Raw genomic sequence first — 21,391 nt, forward strand, 5'->3', positions numbered from 1 at the left:
AGTAGGATTTGCTGACAGATTGGATATAGGATGCAAAAAAGAGGTTGAAAACAAGCCTGTGGATGAGCGAGTGAGTCATAATTGAGTTGGATGCTGCGGGAGCAGTAGAGGCAGGAGGGGTTATGGGGATGGAGGTTTGGAGATCGGAGTTTGGTTTGGGACATAGTGAGTTTGAGATGCCTATTTTCAACCAAGTAGAGATGTCAAGTCATAGCCCCTGGGCACAGGGGTACGTAAGCACCTGCTCCGGGGGTCCCCAACAGACCAGATTCAGCCACTCACCACTGACAAAATCCAAAGGCAGAGAGAGGAGAGTGCTGAAACAAGAAAGAAATTTATTTCAGTGAGGCCAGTGATGGGGGAAACAAAGGCAGAAGGAAAATTACTGAATTTCCTTACTACCTACAACCTCTAGGGACTCAACTGCCTTGATACTAATACTTTGCTAAGGGCAAAAGCCAACCTTAGCCCAACCCCCAGGATTCTGTTAAGACTACTTTAAAGATTTTTTTTTTTTTTATTTCACAGCGAGCAAGCGCAGGAACACAAGCGGGGGGAGTGGGAGAGGGAGAAGAAGACTCCCCGCTGAGCAGGGAGGCCAATACGGGGCTCGATCCCAGGACCCAGGGAGCATGACCTGAGCCGAAGGCAGACGCCTAACAACTAAGCCACCCAGGCGCCCCGTGAGTCTCCTTTAACATATAAAAATTCCTTTAGAAATTTCCTTTATCTCTAAACCCCCCAAGATACGTGTTGGCCATCAACCCCCAAGCATATGGCCCACCGATATACATCTGAAGGGTCTCATGACTAAGGTTTTATTGGACGATAATTAATGACCTTTTCCCAACAATAGCTAGCCCCTTCAAGGTCCTGGAAACCTTGCTTCCAAAATTCCTTAGAGACAACGCTGTCCCTGACCCCCTCCCAACTTGAGAGTATATATTGGGCCGCTCCTCATGACCCCGGTGCAGCTCTTTCTGCCCACGGGTCCTGTCCCCCGGGCTTCAGTAAAACCCTTTTTGCACCAAAGACGTCTCAAGAATTCTTTCTTGGCTGTCGGCTTCGAACCCCAACGTCTTTCCTACTCAGCCAGCACTGGGAAGACAGTGAATGGACTGACACCTCAAAGACAGTCTCCAAAGTGCTGAAAATATTTCTGGGTGTGTATAAGGAGAATATGGGACAAAGGTCAGTGAGTACAGGCAGGTGGGCAGGAAAGGTCAGGTCATTATTGTGTTGGGGTCAATCACAGGGTGGGGTCTTGCTGGCCCAGGGGCTAGAGGGGATAGTTTCAGTTCCCATCAGGAGATGCTTTGCCTGCAGGGTCTTGCCTGAGATAAGAGATAAACTGGAAAGAAGAACTTAATTAGGAAGTGTGAGATCAAAATGGAGGTAGTAAAGTCCTCTTTCAAAGTAGATGGTAAGTTTGTTTTTTTTTAAGATTTTATTTATTTATTTGACAGAGAGAGAGAGAGAGAGACAGCGAGAGAGGGAACACAAGCAGGGGGAGTGGGAGAGGGAGAAGCAGGCCTCCTGCTGAGCAGAGAGCCCGATGCGGGGCTCAGTCCCAGGACCCTGGGATCATGACCTGAGCTAAAGGCAGATGCTTAACAACTGAGCCACCCAGGTGCCTGGTGGTAAGTTTTTGTTGGGAGGAAAACTGTACAATTTAGGCCCTAGTTATCAGGGCCTGCAAATTAATTGACAACAGATTAACAGGAGAAAAGTTTATTATGCATGCAGGAGTTTCTGTAGAGAGAGTAACTCCCTGAACAGCTAGAGGTAAAGGTTTATATAACCTGCCTTAATAAAGGGGGAGAGGAGAAAAAGGGGCTTAAGCCTCCAAATGCTGGAAGGTTCTGATAGACTTGTTTAAACAATTGTTTTTGGAATGTCCCAAAGCCCAAGGTACCCCAGGCCAGTCAGCTCCCAGACTGGGTTCTTGGGACGGATTAGCCCAACTCCTAGGGCTCTGTTTTGTCAGATTAGGGAAATTCTGATAAGTTCTCTTCAGCCTCTGCTGTAGTTCAGATATTTTCACTTTGAAGCCATCTTTAGACCATTTCTGGTATAAAGAAATCCCTCCGTTATACAACTGTGGATTTAGGGGAGAGGTCATGACTAGGAATATCAGTTTAGGGATCATCAGCCTATAAATAGCATTTAAAACCAAGAAAATGCATGTAGAGAGAAAAGTTCACGGTACACCAACATGAAAAGGAGACCGTGAAGACAGAGGGAGTAACCAGTGAAAGCAGGAAAGAGGGTATCCTGAAGTCAAAGGAAATAGTGTTTTGAGGAGGAGCACGGGTAACATGCTGCTAACAGGTTGAGGTCATTGTCTGAGATGTGGCTCTTGGATGACGCGATCTGGAGGTCATAGTGACCTTGATGAGAGTTTTAGTGGATGGTTGGAGGGGATTCCAGAGTGAATGAGAGAAGGCTGGAGACAGCAGTTACGTATAACTGTCAAGGATTGTGCTAAAAGAAAAGAGAAGATACAGCTGGAAGAATAAGTGGAATAAAGACAAAGTTCTTAAGATCTTTAAGAGAAGAAACGTACCGTGTTGGTATTCTGATGAAAGATCCAGTGGAGATGGGAAAATTGATGATTCAGAAAAGAAAGAATATTGCTGGGCAGCATCCTTAAGTGTGTTAGTAGGGGTGGACTCCGGACCTTGAACAGGTGAAGAGGGGTGGGTCCTAGAGCCTGAGTGGAGGACTTGGCCTTTGCCAGGAGCATGAACAGGAGAGTATGTGGACACAAGGCAGGTACATGGGGAGATTGGGTTGAAGTTTACATGTGATTGCAACAGACACCCACTGGTGATTGAGAATTAGTAACTGAGAATGGGGAAGCAGTTTGTTAAGGTGAAAAATTACATTGTGACATTGCATGTGTATCAGTTCATTCTTCTTGATCATTTGAAAATAATTAGTCCTAACAGAGGTGTAAAAAAAAACTGATGACTTTGGTTTTAGGCATATAGAGTACAGAGCAAAAGTAAAAAATGTAAAAAGGACAAATGGAGAGCCATGGGATATAAATTTGGGTAAGAGATGTGAGCTCGTCGACAGAGGAGTATCAGTTGAAGGTCTGAGGAGAGATGACCTCTCCTAAAGAACAAGAATGGCATTACACTGCAGGCTGGACAACAGCCCAGGCTGGGCAGGGGAAGATGTGGCATACAGAGAAATCTTAATTTAAAAATAAAAATTTTGTAAGATAATTTGATCATGATTTAAATTAGCCTGACCCTTTTAAGAGTAAGGTGGAAAGAGTCACCTCCAAAAAGCCAAAGGGAGGTATGATAAGCAGTCTCAAAAACACTCCCAATTATCACTGCCTGCTGTGCAACAGGAGGGTGAGACTCACCGCCCCCCCCTGCAGTCCACTCCCCTTGGGTGTGGGCGGGACCGTGGTCTGCCTTTAACCAATAGAATGCGGCCAGAGGAGTGATGGAATGTCATTAGGACAGACTCACACCTCTTTTTCCCTCTTTCTCTCCATCTCTGTCTCTCCATGTCTCTCTCATCTCTTCCTCTGGATGAAATAAGCTGTCATTTCAGTTTTACCTCATACTTCCACCACCCTAAATTCCAGCCATATTGTGCTACTCGCTTTCCTGAACACAAACTCACCATGTAATTTTAAGACTTTTAAAGAGAAATTTGATAAAGTCAAATGAATAGATTATAACAGATTTAATGATTATAACAAGATGAATTATATAAAGATTAATTATAAAGTTAGCAAGGTCACTGGATACAAAGCTAGTTTACAAAAATCAATTTCTATATGCCAGCAATAAACACAAAGGAAATAAACGTTTAAAGTGAAATCACTTAGGGGGGCACCTGGGTGGCTCAGTCAGTTAAGCGTCTGCCTTCGGCTGAGCCCCGCTTCGGGCTCCTTGCTCAGCAGGGAGTCTGCTTGGGATTCTCTCTCCCTTTCCCTCTGCCCCCCGCCCAGCTTCTGCTCTCTCTCAAATAAATAAAATCATTTTTTTTAAGTGAAATCGTTTACCTTTTAAAAGCCATCAAGTACCTAGTAATGAATCTGATGAAAAATGACTAGGCAAGACCTATATACTGAATATTATAAAACAATACTGAGGAAAACTAAAAGGAGACAAGTGGAGAGAATGTCATTTTTATGATTTAAAAGATGCATAGATTCAACACAATGCCAATCAAAATCCCAGCAGGGTTTATGGGTGCATGTGTGCTGTGTGTGCGTATGTGTGTGTGCGTGTGTAAACTGACAAGTTGATTCTAAAATACACGTGAAACACAAAAGGCCAAGAAGAGCCAAGACAATCTTGAAGAGTGAAGATGGAAGGCAGCGCTACCACATATCAAACCAAGCTTTTTAAAGTGATAGTAATTAAGACCGTGATACTGGCACAAACATGGACATATAGGGCAATGGGAGACAGAATCCAGCAACAGACCCACACCTCTATGGTTACCTGACTGATGACAGAGGTGACCTGGCAGTGCAGTGGGGAAAGGACAGTCTTCGCAATAATCAGTACTAGGTATCGTTTTGGGGAAAAAATCTTGGCCTCTACCTCACACCAGATGGATTACTGATCTAAATGTGTAAGAAAACATAGAGAAACATCTTTATGATCTTGGAGTAGGCAAAAAGTGCTTAAACAAGACACAAAAAGTATTCACCAGAAGGGGAAAAAATGATACATTGAACTAAATTAAAATTAGGAGCTTCTGTTCTTCAAAAGACACCATGAAACACTGAAAAGGCAGGCCAAAGATTAGAAGAAATCCACTATACTCCCATCTGACAAAAGAACGGTATCATATAAAGAGGTCCCACAAAACAATGTCTTAAAAAGCCAAGATACTAGGAAATGACCAAAAAAACACCAACACAAAACCTGAAATGGGCACCCTAGAAGAGTAGATACACAGAAGTCCAGTAAACATATAAAAAGTTACTAAATTTCACTAGTTATCCAAGAAATGCAAATAAAACTTTAATAAATACCACTACATACCTACTAGAACAGCTAAAACAAAACATACAGAAGATATCAAGTGTTGACAAAGATATGGAACGACCAAAATGCTTACCACACTGCTAACAGGAGAGTTGGTTCACAAACTGGATCCTGTACTCAGAGGGTAGGGAGAGACCAAAGAAATAAGCAGACGAGTCGTGATTGGTGGGTGGCAGTTCTAATAAACAAGGGAATTTACCTATGAGGCTCGTCTTGAATGGCCATAGATCTCTGCATCCACTTGCCAGAATCTTAAAAGTTCATGTAGAGGCCTTCATGGGATTCAGCACCGGTGCTGTCCAGATGGTCTTCATAACACCCTACTCTCTCAAGGCTGCGTCCTCAGAACAGCCCCCACTGTGGGAACAATGGGCGGAGCATCAATTCCAAGGACAGGGGAGGGATGGAGGAGCCTCCCAGCTGCCCCGGTTCAGCTCTCAAGTCAGCCACAGTCACGTCCTCTTGATTACCTCCTCAAAGAAGGAGTAAAAATTGGTACAACCACTTTGGAAGATTGAGAAGAGATAAACTTGAACAAATATTAAATACTCTATAGCCTAACAATTCTTCTAGGTATAGACCTAGCAGTTACATATATATGGATGTGGGTAGGTATATGTGCATATTTACCAAAAGACACATACCCAAATGTTCTTTTTTTTTTAAAGATTTTATTTATTTATTTGACAGAGAGAGACACAGCGAGAGGGGGAACACAAGCAGGGGGAGTGGGAGAGGGAGAAGCAGGCTCCGGGAGCCCGATGCGGGGCTCGATCCCAGGACCCTGGGATCATGACCTGAGCCAAAGGCAGAGGCTTAACGACTGAGCCACCCAGGCGCCCCACATACCCAAATGTTCTTAAGAGCACTATTCGTAATGGCCACAAACTGGAAGCTATCCAAATGCCCATCAACAGTAGAATGAATAAATTGTGGTAAATTTACATAATGGGATGTCCTACAACAATGCAAATGAACAGTCTACAGCTACCTGCAACAATATGAATAAATCTGATCGACATAATATTGAGTGAAAGAAATCAGATAAGAAATAATATGTATCATGATTTCATTTATTTAAAGTCCCTTAACAGGGCGCCTGGGTGGCTCAGTAGGTTGAGTGCCTGCCTTCTGCTTGGGTCTTGATCTCAAGGTCCTGGGATTGAGCCCAAGCTCCCTGCTCAGCAGGGAGTCTGCTTTTTCCTCTGCCTCTTCCCCCTGCCCATGCTCACTCACGCACACACACTCTCTCTCTCTCTCTCTCCCCCTCCCTCTCAAATTTTAAAATCTTTTTAAAAAAATAGTTCATCAGGAAAGAAGAGATATATTCAGAATATATAAACAACTCTAACAACTCAACACTAAAAAGACAAATATTCCATTAGAAATGGGTGAAGAATTTGAATAGATATTTCCCCAAAGAAGATATGTGAATGGCTAATAAGCACATGAAAAGATGCTTACCATCATTAGTCATTAAGGAAATGCAAATCAAAATCAAAAGGAGGTACCACTTCATGCCCTCTAGGATGGCTATAATCAAAAAGACAGCCAACAACAAATGTTAGCAAGGATGGAGAGAAACTGGAATACTCATACATTATAGGTGAAGAGTCAAAGGGTGTAGCCACCATGGAAAACAGTCTGGCGGTTATGGAAAATGTTAGGCAGAGTTACCATATGAACCAGCAGTTATACTCCTAGGAATATATCCAAGAGAAATGAAAACATATCGACACAAAAACTTGTACGTGAACATTCATAGCAGCAACATTCACAATACTGAATAGTGAAAATAAGCCAAAAGGTGAAGACAACCCAAATGTCCATCAACTGATGAATGAAAAACAGAATGTGATAGATGCATAGAGTCGAATAGTACTCAGCAACGAATAAGAGCATGGTTTTAATACATGCTACAACATGGATGAACCTCAAAAACATCATGGTAAGGGAAAGGAGCTAGACAGAAAAGGCCACATATTGTATGGTGCCAGTTACGTGAAATGTCTAGAAGGTATGAATCTGTAGACACAGAGAGTAAATCAGCCATCGCCTGGGAGGAAGGAGGAGTGACCACTATACAAGGTCTTTTGGGGGATGATAAAGATGTTCTGAAGTTAGATTATGGGGATGGTTGTACACTAAAAACCACTGGATAGCACCATTTTATTTTATTTTTTTAAAGATTTTATTTATTTATTTGACAGAGAGAGACACAGCGAGAGAGGGAACACAAGCAGGGGGAGTGGGAGAGGGAGAAGCAGGCTTCCCGCGGAGCAGAGAGCCCGATGCGGGGCTCGATCCCAGGACCCCGGGATCATGACCTGAGCCGAAGGCAGACGCTTAACGACTGAGCCACCCAGGCGCCCCTGGATAGCATCATTTAAAAGCAAGAATTTTAGAATATACAAATTCTATATAAATTCCTTTATTTTTTAAAAAAGGAAGGGGTGATCACCAGAGAATGAAGCTAGGCAAACTTGTTTAGACATCTTTTCTGCCAAAAGATCCTACTTCCAGAAAAATAATATTTGTTCATAAGGAAAGTTTAAGACAGCTTATTTAGGGATAAAATAAACCCTCCATGCATTAAAAGACTTCTGAGCCATCGATGAAAGCCTCAGGAAAAGCACTTAGAAAGGCAGTTGTTTGAAAATGAGGTCTTAGGACCTAAAAGGCAACAAAACAGCATTTGTCTTACCACCAAACTTAAAAGCAAAACCTAATACAATTTCTGAGATGAAAATCGGTTCAGAGACATCTTTGCATAATTCAAGAATGTAAACTCTTTTTTTTTTTTAAAGATTTTATTTATTTACTTGAGAGAGAGAGAGAGAGAGAGAGAGCAGGGTCAGAGGGAGAAGCAGACTCCCCGCTGAGCAGGGAGTCCGATGTGGGACTCGATCCCGGGACTCCAGGATCATGACCTGAGCCGAAGGCAGTCGCTTAACCAACTGAGCCACCCAGGTGCCCAAGAATGTAAACTCTTTTATCACAAAACTCTTTATCCTTGTTTTAGGTGGTTCAAATATCTCACTACCAGTTACATACTAGTTTAAATTCAATTCCAGATAATGTCCTACTTATTAACGACCAGGAGACCTGTTACATTCATCTCTGTATACTTTGCCGTACTTAATGCTGTGTCTTGTGTACAGAATGTGCCTGATAACAATCAATTGAATAAAGGACTTAATGAATTAGTGAATCAGTGAATAAAAGAATGAGTGAATGATATGAAATTTTGTTTCTAAAATCCCCTGTATCTATGCCTCCTTTTCACAGATCTGACCCAGTAGTTATAGAATCTTTCTATACGGTTTTCCCTAATTTGGTGGTATATTTTATCATCTCTTGGCTATATGAAATATTCAGTTAGGCAGTATGGAATTTTGTTTAGGGCTGCTCACAAAGACAAAACACACACACACACACACACACACACACATCCTTAAAAGCAAAACCAAAAAACTCCAAGGTATCCACAAAAGGAAATGCTGCAAGCATTTTCATCACTGTACCTGGAAGGATTAAGAGGGTGAAAGGGAGGGCACCTGGGTGGCTCAGCTGGTTAAGCAACTACCTTCAGCTCAGGTCATGATCCCAGGGTCCTAGGATCGAGTCCAACATCAGGCTCCCCTTGCTCTGCAGGGACCCTGCTTCTCCCTCTGCCTCTGCCTGCCACTCCCCCTGCTTGTGCTCTCTTTCTCTCTCTCTGTCAAATAAATAAATAAAATCTTTAAAACAAAAAAAAAAGGGCGCCTGGGTGGCTCAGTCGTTAAGCGTCTGCCTTCAGCTCAGGTCGTGGTCCCAGAGTCCTGGGATCGAGTCCCACATCGGGCTCCCTGCTCAGCCGGAAGCCTGCTTCTCCCTCTCCCACTCCTCCTGCTTGTGTTCCTGCTCCCACTGTCTCTCTCTGTCAAATAAATAAATAAAATCTTTAAAAAAAACAAACAAACAGACAAACAAAAAAAGAGGGTGAAAGGGAGGCAGAGCCTGGGGAGGAAAAGAGAGGAGACTCTGCCAAACACAGACAGACAGTGGATCTGTACTCTTCAGGCTGGAGACACAAAGGTTGAGAAGCAAATCAGGCGTTCAAATTCTCAAAAAACACATGCGATCTGGACAAAGTGAATCCAGGCTTGATTTTTTTTTTCCTATGAATCCCAAGATGTTTCCATTAAAAAGTACTGTTTGCATCCTCTACGATGTATGTTGAAAACAATTAAGAATTACTTCGTTTGGTAAGTAACAAGCTTCAGGAGCTCATTACCCCCAAAATACAGTAGAATTAGACAAACATAAAAGAGTTTATTTAAAGTGTTGGCATAAATGTTTAAAAATCTGAGCCGTGCATGATCATTTATTCATTCAAAAGACATTTACTTAACACTTGCTTTGGTCCTTGCCCTTCTTGTACCAGATCAGGAATCCTGATGGGGGAGGGGACAGCACAGAAAAGTACCTCTCACGAAAGCAAGAAGAGGGGTGCCTGCGGGGCTCCGTAGGTTAAGCCTTGGACTCCTGGTTTCGGCTTGGGTCATGATCTCAGGGTCGTGAGGTTGGGCTCCGCGTTCAGTACAGTCTCCTTTTCCCTCTTCCTCTGCTCCTCCTCCTCTCCCCCTCTCTCTCTCAAATAAATAAATAAATTTTTTAAAAATCTTAAAAAAAAAAAAAAAAAAACAAGAACAAAGCAAGGAAGAGAGGAAAGGAAGGACTTCTAGAAGGGGCGTGGTGCTCCCAGCAGAGAAGAGTCAGCAATGCCAAGGTGAGAAGTTGGACGGGTCAGCAATGAGGTGAGCCAGACCTACTCCCGAGCGCAGAGTGAACTGGATCAATTCAGCCCCTTCCTATGACAGGTGGGGATAGCGGGTGGGAGGGGGCGGCTGGAAGGTAAATTCTCTGTCTTCTAGAGTCATCGTTGTCTGGGACCTCAGAAGCAGTGTGTGTGACCAGGTCCCTGAACTCGGGACCAGGCTCGACAAGATTTCTGACTAGAATTCCTGAGTCTGGGGTGGGTGAGCTCTCATTCTCCGGATAACAAATCTTTCCCATGACGAGATCCTAAACCTGGTTTCTTGCTGTTCCAAGTCCAGGGTGGTGCCCTCCTTGTACTCTTGAATGTCCATAGTGAGTCGGAGCTGACAGATTCTCTCTACCATCCCATGTCCTCCCGCACCTGCAGACCAGTGGGCAGAGGGCCACCGCCCTGCGCCGGGACAGGACACCAGGCTGGACGGACAAGTAAGGCAATTCCTCTCTTCTTTTGCAACTCTGGTTTTAGACAAGTTGCAGGACAATCTGTCGTCATGCAGCTTTGCAACTGCAAACAATTGCAGCGTTAGGACTGTTGACTAAAGACTCATTCCTACCATTAAAAGAAGAGTATGTTCCAATTCAATATTTTTAATATAAGGAATGTTTCCAACCACAGAAATTCATTCCTAACTTGAAGAGAAAATATTTTCCCACTGATGAAATTTATCAACGTGGTGTATAATCTTTTGGGAAGAAAAACCGTAGCAGTGATAAAAACGTCAGCCAGGAACCATATGTTTAAAAAGCAGCCATTTTAAACTAAGGACAGGGCGCCTGGGAGGCTCAGTTGGTTAAGCAACTGCCTTTGGCTCAGGTCATGGTCCTGGAGTCCCGGGATCGAGTCCCACATCGGGCTCCCGGCTCAGCGGGGAGCCTGCTTCTCCCTCTGATCCTCTCCCCTCTCATGCTGTTTCTCTCTCTCTCTCTCTCTCTCTCTCTCATTCAAATAAATAAATAAATAAAATCTTTAAAAAAATAAATGAATAAACTAAGGACAATATGTCAATGATAGAGCTGATTCACGTCATTTTGCACCATTGTCACACCCATCTCACCTGCGAATTTTGCAAAAAGATTTTGCAAAACAATCCCTAAGCTTAGAACCTTGTACTGGAGGGGTGCCTGGGTGGCTCAGGTCATGATCTCAGGGTCCTGGGAGCCCCGCATGGGGAAATTCCTGCTCAGCAGGGAGCTTGCTTCTCCCTCTGCCTCTGCCCCTCCCCCTGCTCATGCTCTCTCTGTCAAATAAATAAAATCCAAAAAAAAAAAAAAAAAGAACATCGCACTGGAAATGGACCTTGTAAGTCACTTTTTGAATACTTTCATACTATGATTATCCTAGGATAATCTTAAAAGAATGACCAGTTATTTACGCAATACTTTATATGTTATAAATGCAAAAGAAAATAGTATATAACAGTCGATGCACACTGGCAGAAACTTCTCAGTAAAAAGACACTCATTTCACCCATAATTTGAGTATTTCTCAGACATTATATTGTTTTGTAAACCAAGGTCCTTTTAAAGTAGGCTGGATTCTAGCAGAAAATGAGATTACTAAATTTTTTCTGAAGGTGTTAAGTCATTACTACTTTCAGAGCATAATAATTATATGTTCTTTAATAACCTTTTTTTAAAGAATACACTCTAATGTCTGTTCCAGTTAACTGTTTTTGTGTACCAAATGCCCCAACTAGCACTGCTTTGCAGTATAAACAAACCAATTCTATAGAATAGAATAGCTAACTATTCTATCCAGTAGCCCTCTCTCCCTCTCTTTTTGTATTGTTTTCTGTAACATTTATGTTTGAATGTTAACATTCTTGTTTTATTCTTTTATTTTTTTAAAGATTTTATTTATTCATTTGACAGAGAGAGACACAGCGAGAGAGGGAACACAAACAGGGGGAGTGGGAGCGGGAGAAGCAGGCTTCCTGCCGAAGGCAGACGCCTAACGACTGAGCCACCCAGGCGCCTCAACATTCTTGTTTTAATTCACTGTCCTTTGTTTCAGATTATTAAAGAAATGAAAATTGCCCATAGCCTATCTTCCAAAGAGAGCCACTTTCACCATTTTGGTGCATTTGCTTCTAGTCTTGAAGAGCAACTTTTTGATTTAATTTTTTACGATTCTTTTTTTTTTTTAAGTAATCGCTACACCCAACGTGGGGCTTGAACTCACAACCCCAAGATGAAGAGTCACATGCTCTTCTGACTGAGCCAGCCAAGTGCCCTGATTTAATTTAAAAATTGTTTTTCTTATTATAAAAGGAATACACACTCATTCAAGAAATCAGTCAAACGTTCTTGATAAACTTGTGTTTTTCAAAATGTAATGCTAGTGAAATACAAGAATCTGAGGAAATTGGACTCATATCTGTTGGGAGTGTTAAGTGACAAATCTTTTAGGAAGGCAGTTTGGCAGTTTTTATCATTAATGAATATGTGTAGGCCCTCTGACCTAGAGACTCCATGTAGGAATCTTTCCCACAAAAATTCTTGCACATGCACATAAAGATAAGAATAGTCACTGAAACACTGTGTATAATAGAAAAAATTAGCAAACAGCTTAATATCCATCATTAAGGATACAGTTGAATGGTGATACAGCTTTTATATATACATATATATTATAAATACTGTGCCACTATTGAAATATGATATTAAGTGAATTAGATCAAATTTATTGTAAAAGTTTTTGAATTAAAAACATGAAGGAAACCAGCATACACTGATATTTGAGAATCTCCCAAAGGGCGCCAGCTGGCTCTTGGGTTCAGCTCAGGTCATGATCTCAGGGTCTTGAGATGGAGCCTTAGCCTAGGGCTCTGTGCTCAACATGGAGTCAGCCTGAGATTCTCTCCCTCCCCCCTCCCCGGTCCCACATGCACACGCGTGTGCTCGCTCTCTCTCCCTCAGCACATAAGTAAAATCTTTTTTTAAAAAATCTCCCAAGATACAGTATAAAATGAAAGAGGTAAATTCTGAAACAGTATGTATGGTATGGTCACATCTATGCACGTATGCACACCGATTAGAAGAAAATGCACAGAAAGGGACTGGAAGGATGTGCACAAAACTGTCCCCTCTGGGGCAGGAGCACCCAGCAGAACCAAGGGGAGAGAGCCTCACACTCAGCTTTGGGGCATTGTGGCTGGCTTCACTCTGCAACGAGAATGCATTCATGTGGGGCACCTGGGCGGCTCAGTCAGTTAAGCATCTGCCTTCGGTACGGGTCATAATCCCAGGTTCCTGGGATGGAGCCCTGTGTCGGGCTCCCTGCTCAATGGAGAGTCTGTTTCTCCGTCTGCCCCCCCTTCCCCCTACTTGTGCTCTCTCTCTCAAATAAACAAGTAAAATATTTTTTATTTTTATTTTTTTTAAATATTTCATTCTTTTGACAGAGAGCGAGAGAGTGAGAAACAGCATGAGAGGGGAGAGGGTCAGAGGGAGAAGCAGACTCCCTGCTGAGCAGAGAGCCCGACACAGGGCTCGATTCCAGGACCCTGGGATCATGACCTGAGCCAAAGGCAGATGCTTAACCGACTGAGCCACCCAGGTGCCCCTAAGATTTTATTTTTAAGTCGTCTCTACACCCAACGTGGAGCTCAGACTTACAACCCCAAGATCAAGAGTTGCATGCTCTGGGGCGCCTGGGTGGCTCAGTCGTTAAGCGTCTGCCTTCAGCTCAGGTCATGATCCCAGGATCCTGGGATCGAGCCCCGCATCGGGCTCCTTGCCCAGCAGGGAGTCTGCTTCTCCCTCTGCCTCTCCCCCTGCTTGTATTCCCTCTCTCGCTGTGTCTCTCTGTCAAATAAATAAATAAATCCTAAAAAATAAAAATAAAAAAAGAGTTGCGTGCTCTTCCAACTACACCAGCCAGGTGCCCTGACTTATATAACTTTAAAAAGTGAAACTACAATTCACTTCTTCATTGTCAGAGACCTTATTAATTTAGTATTTTAAAATACCCTTTCTGGGGCACCCGGGTGGCTCAGTCGTTAGGCGTCTACCTTTGGCTCGGGTCATGATCCCGGGGTCCTGGGATTGAGTCCCGCATTGGGCTCCCTGCTCTGCGGGAAGCCTGCCTCTCCCTCTCCCACTCCCCCTGCTTGTGTTCCCTCCCTCGCTGTGTCTGTCTCTGTCAAATAAATAAATAAATAAATAAAATCTTTAAAAAAAATACCACCTCTTAGATGATAAAAGATACGTGATTATAAACCATTCAGATAATGTAAAAATATAATTAAGAAGATAAAAATCACCAGAGAGGGGTGCCTGGGTGGCTCAGATGGTTAAGCGTCTGCCTTTGGCTCGGGTCATGATCTCAGGGTCCTGGGATCGAGCCCCGCATCAGGCTCCCTGCTCGGTGGGGAGCCTGCTTCTCCTTCTCCCTCTGCTGTTCTCCCTGCTTGTGCTCTCTCGCTCTCTCTGTCAAATAAATAAATAAAGTCTTTAAAAAAATAAATGAATAAAAAATCACCAAAGATAGCTTCTTGTACTTTCTCCTATTCATATATGTGCATATGTATACAGATATACATATATATGTATATATATTATTTTAAGACAAAATTGAGATCATATTGTGTATATATATTATATCCTGATTGATTTTTCATTTAATATTTTATCATGACAGTATCGTGTGATTAGAGTTTGAAAGCATGATTTTTTAAATTATGAAATAATTCAAGCATACAAAAACATAGAAACTCACATGGTGAACACCCACGGACCCACCACCCAGCTGAAGAAATAAACATTACAGACTAATAAACTCCATTCGCTCGCTCCTCAACCCCACGTTCCCTTCTCTCTCTCCAGAAGTAACACGTTGGTTTGAATGTGGTGTTTGTCGTTCCCATGTGGGTTTTAGACATTTTACATGTGATATACGTACGTACGGAACGATACATAGCATTGCTTTGCCGAAAACAGGACTTTTAATGCCTGATTAATGTGCTATATTATATGCTATAATTATTATTCAACTTGTCCCCTGTTAGTGGGCATTTTAGAACAAATAGCATTTTTACACTACCTTTTTAGGTAAAGATTTTAAACTTGCTACAAAGAAATGTAGTCTCCTTGGTGGAATTACTCTATTATATTCACAAACTCCAGAGCCAACCCCACCTTTCCCCTGTCTTCTTGACTTAGCTCTGTTTTCAAAGAACTTACTTGCAAATCCCCTACGAAAAGAATATTGCAAGGCTGGAGGGCAGAAGCCGCACTGGGCCAGAGCTGGGCCTTTCATAGTCCTGTTCGGGGACTCTTGCTTCTCCTTTGCACACCACAATCTCGCAAGCTACACGCTGAACACAAACAGCACGGGATGTCCCATTACCACCGTTCGTCAGACTGGGATAGCTGGTTTCTCTTTCCAAGTTGGACTCTCCTTCATAAGGTGATTATTCTACACCTCCTGCTCTAATCTAACCGTAATCTCTTTTGCTCTCTAGGCTTAGGTTTCTCCAAATAAGTCAGATATCTCTCACCTGACGTGACATGTCATCAAAATGATAGTCACTTCTTGGAAGTCACTACGAAGTGTATCAGTCACCAGGAAGTCCAACAAAATAACAGCACGAGTCCTTGAATAAATATGCCAGAATTTCTATGCTCTCAACCAGCGAGCAGTCCACTTCAAGAAGGAATCATTTATTCCAGCCATTGCTCAAATTCTCTTTGAAAACCTTCTTTTGAAATGGCCTTCAGAAACCAAATCTCCTAAATGGTGACAAACCTTTTCCTCTGGATAGTAGGTTCCATTTACAGAGGAGTTTGGAGCCAGCTGGGATGGCAGAGCTGGTGCCGAAGGAAGCCGCCTTGTCTGCTAATGAGGTGACACTGGGACAGCCACGGGGGCTGTTTGTGACCAGTGTCCATTCTGATTGGTCAGTGCTGTGCCATCTCAGTTATAAAAATCATCTGAGGGGCGCCTGGCTGGCTCAGTCAGTAGAGCATGTGACTCTTGATCTCAGGGTTGTGAGGTCAAAGCCCCACTTTGAGTATAGAGATTACTTAAAAATAAAATCTTTAAGGGCACCTGGGTGGCTCAGTCGTTAAAGCGTCTGCCTTCGACTCAGGTCATGATCCCAGGATTCTGGGATCGAGTCCCCCATCAGGCTCCCTCCTCGTCGGGAAGCCTGCTTCTCCCTCTCCCACAACCCCTGCTTGTGTTCCTGCTCTCACTCTCTCTCTCTCTCTCTGTCAAATAAATAAAGAAAATCTTTAAAAATAAATAAATAAAATATAATTAAATCTTTAAAAAAATTAAATAAATAAAAATAATTTGAATCTCACACCTCCTAGGGGACTTGGTCACCCTCCCATTTCCATTAGCCATCCCCAAAGCACCCCCAAATTATGCCATTCTTTTTTTTTTAGATTTTTTATTTATTCATTTGAGAGAGAGAGAGAGAAACAGAGAGAGCACAAGCAGGGGGAGGGGCAGAGGGAGAAGCAGGCTTCCCGCTGAGCTGGGAGCCAGAAGCAGACGCAGGGCTCCAACCCAGGACCTGGAGATCACAATCTGAGCCAAAAGCAGACGCCCTACCATCTGAGCCACCCGGGTGCCCCAAATTATGCCATCCTTGTTAAAGAAGCAAAAATACATACTCGTTGAAGGAGTAACTTGACTTGTGGGTCATGTGAAAACATTTTTGGGCTTAAGGGGTGTGCTTTACTATTTTCAGTTCATACCAGAAGTATTTTTTTTTAAAGATTTTCTTTATTTATTTGACAGAGAGAGACACAGGGAGAGAGGGAACACAGCAGGGGGAGTGGGAGAGGGAGAAGCAGGTTTCCCGCTGAGCAGGGAGAGCCTGATGCGGGGCTCGATCCCAGGACCCTGGGATCATGACCTGAGCCAAAGGCAGAAGCTTAATGACTGAGCCACCCAGGTGCCCCAGAAGTATTTTTTTAAGAACACCCCTTTTAAAGGAATTTGAATAGCTTAAAACAAATGAAAAGGACGACCACTCAAATGACTGTTGAAATCATTTCAAAGTCCAGAGATTCATTTTGTTCGGATCAATGAACAAAGGATGAGTTTGAAAATGGAACAGCAAAATCAGATCCAGAGAGAGGCTTTTTGTGTTTCTGAATTCTGGAGACTCTCTTCAAATGTCGCCCCATGTGCTGAGCTAACACCAGGCTTCAGAAAAGTATGCAGAACATGATGGAAAATCAAGGAGACCAAAAATGAAAGGCTCTTAAGCACCAGTGGGACATGAAGAGCCACCTGCCCGCTCCTCAGCGGTCCACAGGGGAGCAAGGGACTCAGGGGCTGGGGCCTGCGGTGCAGGAATGGCGGAAGGTGACTGGGAGCAAGACTTGAGGCAGCTAGTCCACCGTGGGCATGGCTGGCCCAGGCCACGCTGGTTTGAGAAGCCAATGAGGCCGGTGAAAATCATGGCCCCAGTAAATGAGAGAACTCAGAGCGTTCAAAAATTCACATTTGTTTTGTACAATGCATCAAATTTGCAAATTTGCAATCAACCCAAATCCTCAGGATATAGTGCTCAGAAGCAATTTAGACAGGCGATTTTCTATGTGACAACACACAAAAATGCAGTACCGATGCATAATTTGTTTTATTTCACAGGATTATATTTCATGATACCAATGTGGCCGCAGCGGCTTCACGCGCCAGACCAGGCTAGAACAAGGGCACAAGAAGTGGAAGGAGCAGCGTGCATCCTGTTAAGCACACAAGCGCTAACTGAGCCTAAGCAAGGTTCAAGGGCTGGCTCCGTGAGCTGAGCTCTTTAACAGGTTATTTACCCGAGGACTCAATTTCCTTCTCCGTGAAATGGAAATAATACACAACTGCTACTTCATAAGGTTGTGGTGAAGACAAACAAAAGAAGGCACAAAAACAAAAGAAGGCACGTGAAGAATACGGCTGTTTTAGCTACTGTTGTCAGAAATACAGGTCATTAGCACATTATGGATCTTGCAAATACAATCTCTCAATAATCCCACAGTAGGGTGACAATGACAATAATGATGATAAAATAACTTGTCTCTTATCACAAAACATGAGGCTAGCTCTAGAAAGGTCTATGAATACGACAATGGTGATGGCGAGCTTTTTAAAAGTGTTGTTGAGATCATTCTTGTAAGCATAGCCTAATCGTGTTCAGTATGAGCAACTCTGGATCTCCCACACCAGGAGTGCTGGGCATCTCTGTCCCCTCAGGTAATTCCTTTAATTCTCAGTTCGGTCGGGTTCTAAGAACTGTGTCAGAACAACATCAGAGGCTGTTCCTTTGTTACGAACTCTCTTCCCCTACAGGGCGGCATTGTTTTCCTGTACTTCTCTGCTCGCTCCTGGCTCCTGCCGTGCACTTTGCCCCGTGATTATGCTGCCCCTCCCACCAGCGCTCACGTCCTCTTCCTACACCGTGGATGCTGGGTTTGGCCCTGTGACTCAGTTTGGACAATGGCATGTGTGTGGATGTGATACAAGCAAAGGCTTGAATGTGTATTTGGGCTTGCCTTCTAGCATCTGCCATGGGAAAACATGTCCCGGCCAGCCTACTGGTCCAAGAAATGTGGAGCAGACACAGATCCAACCTTCAGCTTGGAGCCAAACGCAGTCAAACACAGGCTGGACCCACCAAGCCACAGACACAGGGGTGGTAACATCATTGCTGTTTAAACCACTGAGTTTTGGAGGAGTTTGTTACACAGCCAGAGCTAACTGATAAACTTCCAGTCCTTTTGCATTTGGTGTACTATAGACAAAGCTTTTTTAAAAAAAAATCTACAAATATATACAGATACAGATAGGTATGAAATAATATATAAGTTTATATAAATAGCATAGAAATACATGTGACCAAATTTACTAGAGGAGAATATGCTTTTTCCTTCCTCAAATTTTCCAAATGAGTTATATGTCAAAATGACTTTATTAGAGCATAAATAACACAAGAAACAAACAAAAATCTAATCTTTAATTAGTGGGTTAGTGTTTTATGTCAGTATGTAGGCAATGGGATGAAATAGCACAAAAATTTATCAGAATAGTAATGTTTGGAGCAGAAAAGCATGTAAACTTAAAATTAATTAATTACATTATATCTCTTTGCATATAGTTATTTCTGTTTATTGATTTAAGTATTATTAACCAAAAATAAGGTAAAATCCACTATCCTTTTTATCAGAAACAATACTATTTGGTTCACTCCTCATTCTTCCCAAACATTTTCTACATGTCTGTTTAGCATAATAATGTTAGCGTTATCCAATGAAAACATCATCTAGATGCTTCTGGTACATTTTGAAAAGACAGAATCATTTGACTATATTTGAAGCTGAAGAGATTACTCACTGTATCCACTAAGGTACATTTAGCTGCAAGTAGCAGAAACCCTCCACTAAGCCATAACAGAAAACTCAGAGACAGTTCCTATCAGGACGGGTCTGCCAGTTTACCAATGTCATTAAGAACTCAGTCTTTCTGCCTTTCCACTTTGTATATTGGCCTATCACCCCCATGGATGTCACCTCATGGTTGCAAGACGGTTGCTGCAGTTCCAAGTATCACATGCAGATTCAAGGCAGAAAGAGGGGGCAGCCACTACTGAGTCCGCCACTACTTTCTCAAGAAAGCAAAAACTCTCTAGAAGTTTCCCTGAAGACTCCCTCTTGCATCTCATTGGCAAGAAATGGAACACACACCCACAACACTACCAGCTGAGAGGGCAACTGGGGAAATTGTCTAGTGAAAGAGGATTAGATCGTCATGACTGGTTTTGAAATTTGATGACTCATCCTCTCAGACTGGGCACACTGTCACTGTGAGCAAAATCTGGGTTCTGTTAGCAGAAAGAAAGGAGGAAATGGATCTGGGCAAACAGCATTTGCACGTTGCCTTAGCTGCCCTCATGTACCTTGTCTTCTCAACCTGCTGGAGGCAGAAAAATAAATAAGACCTGAAATGTGTTTTTATCCTTTTACCTTTTTTTTTTTTTCCAGCCTGGGCAACCTGAACTCCTTTGGGCATCTGAGTAAGTAGCATAAACTGCCCTACCCCCCAAAAAATGTCCAAACAGGGCATTCCGGGGAAGGCCTCGAGTCCCTGAAACCCCTCCATGGGTGACTAAGTTAAGAAATCCAATCAAGGTCAACTCAGTCTTGTAAGCATAGCCTGGTCCCCCACAGTATACAGCTTCTAGGTTCCACTCTGCCCTTTCAAGTATAGTTGTGTGTAGGGTCTGCTGCTTGCTGACTCTGAACTTCGTGGTATCTCTCCATAACTGAGCTTGCATTGAAGGAAAATTAACATCTAAAATAGTATAACGAGATAAATTAGATTTTCATGGTTCGTTATGTTGAAAATAAAGAGACCCAAAGTTAAAAACTGAGTTCCCTTCTTCAGAGCATAGTCATTATCGAGCATCTGATTCCAGAATATTAGACACAGGAAACTGCATGAGCCCAGCTCCCGCTGCTGAGAATCTGTAATCCGAGACAATCTGGTAATAATCTCATTTGGGTCATCAAAGGGGAGGGCACGATGTTAAGTTATTAATTAATATGTGATTGCTTTTAGATGCGCAGACTCTTTTGAAAATGCCGAGTTCTGGAATCAGTTGTTAAGTCTTCAGTCCATGTTGCAACAAGTAAAATCAGAGACTGCCAACAGTGTCCTCAATCACACCTGCTACTCTACGGAAACAGATTACTGGGCACGCTTTGATTGTGAAATAAGCACAGCGATTTGTAAGCACGGACTCTGCCCTCACACCTAGAAATACTGTCAGATTTCTAGTAATAACTGAACGTGATTCAAAATTCATTCTTAGGCAGGGGAAAAAGTAGAGGAAAGGAAAAGAACAGAAAATTGTGGGGCAAATGTAAATAAAATTCTTTTTTCTGCCTAGATTCAAAGAGTTTGCTTTTCAACTTCATTTCCTTCTTTGTCAGTCCAGTAAAGCATTACCATGTACAACTTTTTGTTGTACTTGGTTGTTAAACCATGTACAACATGCTTGTTTAAAAAAAAAAAAATCTAAGCTTCTGGTTCAACTTATCACATTTCCTCTCTACCAACAGACATTCTCCATGGCTCCTTCCCTTAGTCTCCATGGGAGCCTATATTTCACACGAGTTTTGGTTTTGTGAAGACCTGAATCATTCTGTGACCGTTATGAAATATCTCCCATCGAGCTGTGGCCCAGGGCAGATGGAGAAATTAACTCAACGGAGGAAAGAGCAGTCTGAGCGGCCTTCTTCCCAGGCAGACGGCTGTTGATGTGGTCTCAGCGAGAACCAGAGCATTGACTCCTCCCGCCTGGTCCCACAGCTCAGCCAGCAGAGCCTCGGTTCCATCGAGGGAGGCTCTGGGCTCTGGTTTCAGCCCAGTGATGGTGAGATCCTATTTCCTCCCTGTCTGAGCCCAGTTATCTGAAGCAGATGCTTGTTGGAGGCTGCCTACGATCGCAACCTTACTTCGGCCCCTTATTTCCTTCTAGCTCAGCTTCAGCTCCGAAGGCTTATTTATGCTCAGGAGGAATTCGATTTGC

At 42.9% G+C, this 21,391-nt stretch overlaps 1 long non-coding RNA gene across 1 annotated transcript; it reads left to right on the forward strand.

Moving 5' to 3' along the window:
- The first annotated feature begins 573 nt into the window (after positions 1-573).
- LOC141373827 (uncharacterized) lies at positions 574-20,689 on the forward strand. Its single transcript, XR_012380157.1, has 3 exons — positions 574-683; positions 19,842-19,873; positions 20,419-20,689. It is a non-coding gene; the product is annotated as an uncharacterized lncRNA (long non-coding RNA).
- The last annotated feature ends 702 nt before the right edge of the window (positions 20,690-21,391 follow it).

The sequence above is a fragment of the Callorhinus ursinus genome, unplaced genomic scaffold, assembly GCF_003265705.2.
Source record: "Callorhinus ursinus isolate GAN/ISIS: 27379988/994484 unplaced genomic scaffold, GSC_fseal_2.0 scaffold12, whole genome shotgun sequence".
Taxonomy (NCBI): Eukaryota; Metazoa; Chordata; class Mammalia; order Carnivora; family Otariidae; genus Callorhinus; species Callorhinus ursinus.